Here is a 6177-nt window from a genome sequence, read left to right as displayed (position 1 = left end):
TCAGGAGAACAGAGAGAGAGAGAGAGAGATATCAGCCGTCGTACACACAATCTATTATCACCTGTCAAAAATACCTTGTCCTTCTCATGAGATGCCATTCTCTCTCTCTCACACGCACACACACACACACACACACACACACACACACACACACACACACACACACACACACACTCACCCATCCATAATTATATTTCATGTTTCTTTCTGAACTTATATGAACATGTTAGTTTACCTCTTCTTCAACCTGTGTGTGTGTGTGTGTCTGTGTGTGTGTGTGTGTGTGTCTGTGTGTGTGTGTGTGTGTGTGTGTGTGTGTGTGTGTGTGTGTGTCGGGGTAAGTAGGCCACCTGATCCCCTGCTGAATAATTGATGTCCAGTCAGAGGGGGGGGGGGGGGGGGAACAATGCTGATGATGACAGGATGACAGAGAGGGTGAAAAGGAGGAGATGTATTTTAAAAGCATGATGCCTGTAGACAGGGGGGGGGGGAAACAGAAGCTAAATATAGCGTAGAGAGGGAGAAGGTGTGAAAAGAGACATGAAGGAGATGTTAGACCCAGAAGAACGGAGAGAACTTCCTCTTCATCTGACTCGTATTCCCACAATGCATCTGTCCGACTGACTCATATACGAGTCATAACGATATTTATCCACATGATTGCTCAATTCTCTTTAATGGTTTCCCTCTGCTGTTCTTCACCTCCTCCTATCCTCCCTCGTTTACCCCCCCCTCCTGTCTGTCCTGCAGTGTCTCCTCTCCTGTCCTCTCCTTCCTTCCTCTTCTCTTTTCTGTCTTCCGTCCATCAAGCAGAGACGTCCTCTCACTCGTGTCCTCGGCTGTTTCCTCTTCTTCTCTCTTTGTCTCCTCCGACTTCTCCATCCTCTCATCTTCCATTACTCCTCTTCCCACCTCCCTCCTCGTCCACTCCCTCTCTTTTGTCCTCACACTTTGTCTCCGTCTTCTTTTGTTCAACTTTACCGAGTTCTGATCACGTTCGTCCTTCCCTCCGTGACCTTCCTCCTTTTCTTTCACCATAAAAAACATCTTCCTCTGTCGTTTCTTTCTCCTTCTCCGTGTTCGTTTGTCTCATTTTATTCTTTGCAGAACTTTCTGACTCTTCTCACTTTCAGCCTCATCCTTTCTTTCATGTCTCTTTTCTGCCTCCTCACATCCAGCGTGTCCTCCCTCTCTTATTCAGACGTGGAGGCCTCAGCTTCCTCTCTCCTGTCACTTCTTCTGATCTCTTTTATTCACTCTCTCCCTCTTTCTGTCAGCCTCCGTCTCTCCTTAGCGTTTCTCAACATTCTTTTTGTTCTCTAAGCGCTCTCTCCTTCCTCCTCTGGCTGTCTCTCTCCACACCTCCGCTCATCTTCCCTTCCTCCTCTGGCTGTCTCTCTCCACACCTCCGCTCATCCCCCCTTCTCTTCGTTCACAGGCTCTGGAACATGAACGTTAGCGCTGCTTCCACTGAGCGCCGGTGGTGTGTGGGACGAGGGGAAGATCGAACCTGGGTGCAGTTCCTCTCTCGACCTCCAGGCTGCGCTGAGTGAGAGGAGGAGGAGCTGTCGATGACTGAGGTGGATCTGTAGATGATGTGCTAAGTGTTGAAATGGTTTTTAAATCTGTGATCAAGTCCCTTTTGTTCATATCTGTAACATCACCTCATATCACTACTTGTCGTGAAAATTGGGTCTTTTGATAAAAGACTAATGTGAAGGGGATGATTGTGTTTGTTTTTATGGGCATCAGAGAGATTTTAGTGCGATCGTTCCTCAAATGGAGCCTCGGAGAGATTCTGCCCCTAGGGGTCAAACCACATAAACAAAGAGGAACAACCCGATTGTTCAGTGACTTCACGAGTGACTGCGACTCAGTGCGACTCTGAGGAAAGTGAACGAGCAGGAGACAGAACAGAGCCTGTGTTGGTTTTTAGAAACTTGAGAAAAACATAATCCATGTTTACATTTCCACCCACCGACACAAGACCTTTGTTCAAGGATTCAAGTGATTTCAGTTTCATCTCAGCAGCAGCAGAACTCTGTGACCAGACGTCCTGCAGGTTCCTTCTCACTGGTCCTGGACCTGCTGCACAGGAACCAACACAGGGACTCTCTGGAGGTTACACACATCTCTCACCCTGAGAAGCTTGGATCAGCAGTGAGTCGACTCAGGGAACATTAACTGTGAGAGTCTGAGCAGCAGAGGAGCCGTGGTGTCCAGGATCCTCTGAGCCACGCCCTCCACCAATCAGGAACGACCTCCTACTACTATTACTAATAATATTAATAACACAGTGGCTTTGAACAAAGAACAATCAAAAGTCTTTGTTCAGAAGTCTTTGATAAGTTGTGATTGACATGTTGAGCTAAACTTCACCATCTGCTGGACAACCCCAAACCTGAGCGGCTCTTCCTATTGGCTGAGCGGCTCTTCCTATTGGCTGAGTGGCTCTTCCTATTGGCTGAGCGGCTCTTCCTATTGGCTGAGCGGCTCTTCCTATTGGCTGAGCGGCTCTTCCTATTGGCTGAGCGGCTCTTCCTATTGGCTGAGCGGCTCTTCCTATTGGCTGAGCGGCTCTTCCTATTGGCTGAGCGGCTCTTCCTATTGGCTGAGTGGCTCTTCCTATTGGCTGAGCGGCTCTTCCTATTGGCTGAGTGGCTCTTCCACCATCGTTTGATGTGTTTGATTCTCTGACGAAGGTTTGATGACTGGAACACGTCAGAGCTTTGTTCTTTAAGGTCCACATGAATGTGGTGGTAGACTTGGTCCAAGTCCCATCTACTAACATGGAGAAGGAGGGGTTAAGGTCCTAATTACCCCCTGGTTCCATATTTGGCTGCAGTTCAGCTAGGGGGCAGTAGCGAGTCTCTGGTCAGGAAACGAGGGGCGAGCTTCAGAACGAGGATTTGACCGAGCTGACTTGGTGAAGAAGGTTCATTTGAGCTAAGATGGCGTCCTAAATTCTTCCTTTAAACACTAAATTCTTATGAACAAATCCCTCGTGGCCCAAACGTTCTCCAGCAGTCTTAGTTCACTTAGTTAGTTTGTGTTTATACTGTTATTATTTCATAATACATGTTTTTCCTTAAACACAAATGTTGTCTTCATTAATGTTGCATAAGTGTGAAGTTTTCCGACCTCTTAACTCCATATCCTTCAGCTTTGCTTACTACTGACGTGGTCAATTTGGTTAAAGTTAATAATTGAATCATTCTTCAAAGTTCAAAATTTGTAGTTAATATTTCCATGTCTATTTTCCTTCCTTTGAAGGCTGCCCCAGGGAAGCTTTAATGTTAACTAAAATTGTTATTTAATATTAATTAGGGCCCGAGCACTGACAGGTGAAGTTATAAGGATTATTATTATTATTCAGGCAAATTAATTGGCTTTTTGAAGGCTTTAACATCCTCAAATCTTACCAAAATTTGCGGAAAATTAGAAAGTGGTGAAAATGTATGTATTCTGGAGGAATTTTCAATGGGCGTCGCAAAATGGCTCAACGGTGCCCCCCCTGAGACCCCTGGAACGTGTTAACATTGACCGATCTTCACAAAAATCGATACACATGTGTATCATGTCCAGACAAACAAAAAAGTCTGGAGGTGCAATTGGAAAAACGCCACAAGAAACCTGCTGTTTTGCATTTAGTGGCCATTTTGGCCATGTTCCACATTTTTACTTTGAGGTACTTCTACCAGAGCTTTCATCAGATCAACTTCAAATTGAGATGAGTGTCATCACAACAAGATGCAAGATGGGGATACAAAGTTATTCAAAGATCGATTTTTCGTCACATGGTGTGACCGTTGCGTGGCGTCAAAGTTTGATTACACGCCATTAAAGCACAAGGTTCTGTATCGCGGACCAGGAATCCTTTGATGCTGAATCGTAAACAACAACTCCACTCCTGCAGTGACAGTGTCAGTGGTCATAGATCAAAGGAATCTTTATGTCTTGTATTAAATATGTTTCTGACAGCCACAATTACTGAATGCCCAAAGTCACACTGTATAATTGTGTCACACCTAAGGTATAATAATCACGACAAAATATACAATCATTTGATGATGTCATACTTTTTACTGCACTCACACACAAATTAATGAGAAAACTTGAGCTGATTTGAATTTGTAAAACCATCTTTTAATTTTCTGACAATGTGTCCATTTGTTTGCACTTTACTTCTGTTTCTTTAAAAAGACTTCAGCACGTCACAGACTCAACAAACACCTCGACTCAGAGGGGAAGTGAACCTCAGAGAAGTTCGTGGAGCTGCGACTGACTGACTGTCTGTTTCCAGCTTCACCTGGAGACTCAATGGCTTCCAGATCAGAAGAGGATCTCTGCTGTCCCGTCTGCCATGATGTCTTCAGAGATCCTGTTGTACTGTTATGTAGCCACAGCTTCTGTAAAGACTGTGTGAAGAGCTGGTGGAAAGACAAATAAGTAAAAGAGTGTCCACTTTGTAAGAGAAGATCTTCAATGATTGAACCACCTGTTAGCCTGGTGTTGAAGAACCTGTGTGAGACCTTCTTACAGGAGAGAGATCAGAGCTCTTCACATGCTCTCTGCAGTCTGCACTCAGAGAAACTCAGACACTTCTGTCCAGACCATCAGCAGCCAGTGTGTCTCGTCTGCAGAGATTCAGAAAAACACACCGGCCACAGATTCAGACCCATCGATGAAGCTAGAAGCAAGAAGCAGCTTCAGGAAACTCTGGAGCTCTTGAAGAAGAAGTTACAGAGTTTTGAACGTGTTAAAGTAGAGTTTGAACAAACAGCAGAACACATTAAGGTCCAGGCCGGACGCACAGAGACAAAGATCAAGGAGCAGTTTAAAAAGCTTCATCAGTTTCTGGAGGAGGAAGAGGAGGCCAGGATGGCTGCACTGAGGGAGGAAGAGGAGCAGAAGAGTCAGAGGATGAAGGAGAAGATTGAGTCTCTGAGCAGAGACATAACGGCTCTTTCAAACACAATCAGAACCACAGAGGACGAGCTGAGAGCTGAAGACGTCTCGTTCCTGCTCAACTACAAGGCTGCAGTGGAGCGAGTCCAGCAGCGCCCCCTGCTGGATGATCCACAGCTGGCCTCAGGAGCTCTGATAGACAAGGCCAAACATCTGGGCAACCTGAGCTTCAACATCTGGAACAAGATGAAGGACATGGTCTCCTACAGTCCTGTGGTTCTGGATCCAAACTCTGCTGGTGCATGGCTCGTCCTGTCTGAAGATCTGACCAGTTTGAGAGGAGGAGAGAAACAGAAGCTTCCTGACAATCCAGAGAGGTTTGATTATTTCAACTCAGTCTTGGGATCTGAGGGTTTTAACTCAGGGACTCACAGCTGGGACGTCCTGGTTGGAGACAGTACTCTCTGGGCACTGGGTGTGTCAGCAGAGTCTGAACAGAGGAAGGGAAACAAACTGTCTGGAACATGGAGAATATTGTTCTATGAAGGTAAATACTACGCAGTGTCACCATCAGGATCATCTGTTCTCTCTGTGCAGAAGATCCAGAGGATCAGAGTGAAACTGGACTGGAACAGAGGAGAACTGTCGTTCTCTGATCCTGATACTAACAAACACATTCACACCTTCAAACACACTTTCACTCAGAAGATGTTTCCATACTTTAACACTTTAGATCACTTCAAGCTGTTACCTGTGAAAGTCTCTGTGACGCTGGATCAGAGCCGTTAGAGATAAAGATTTTATTCATCGTGTTTATTTTATTGGTTTTGTTACTGAAGCAGATCTTAACTGGTCGACACTGAAACTCTAAAGGATCCTTATTGTGGAAAACAACCAACAATCTGATGCTATCCACACCTGAATTCAGTCTTTGTCTCAGAAGCTCCACGTGAGAGAATCCCTCAGACTCCTCAAGATGCATCTCTGTCAGCGTCAGTGTTCAACAGTAACACAGAGACACATCCATCACTGAGGAGGACACCCCCCCCCCTCGGAGGACACAGCCCGACACGAGATGCTGAACTTTAGGTTCGGGACACGACGGGACCGGAAGAATCTTCCTGTCGTGATTAATCTCTTCAACTAATTGCTCTCTGAACCTACAAGTGTGATCTACAGCCCGAGCTCCACAGGTCGGGTCGTGTCCTCCGAGGGGGGGGGGGGGCGCCCTGACGAGTGGAGGATCACACACTGAGAGATTCAGGACGA

General features: G+C 46.0%; 1 pseudogene; it reads left to right on the top strand.

Annotated features, from left to right (window-relative positions):
* The first annotated feature begins 4320 nt into the window (after nt 1–4320).
* Nucleotides 4321–5697, top strand: LOC133000728 (E3 ubiquitin-protein ligase TRIM35-like; annotated as a pseudogene).
* The last annotated feature ends 480 nt before the right edge of the window (nt 5698–6177 follow it).

The sequence above is a fragment of the Limanda limanda genome, chromosome 4, assembly GCF_963576545.1.
Source record: "Limanda limanda chromosome 4, fLimLim1.1, whole genome shotgun sequence".
Lineage (NCBI taxonomy): Eukaryota > Metazoa > Chordata > Actinopteri > Pleuronectiformes > Pleuronectidae > Limanda > Limanda limanda.
This window is presented reverse-complemented; position numbering and strand designations above follow the sequence as displayed.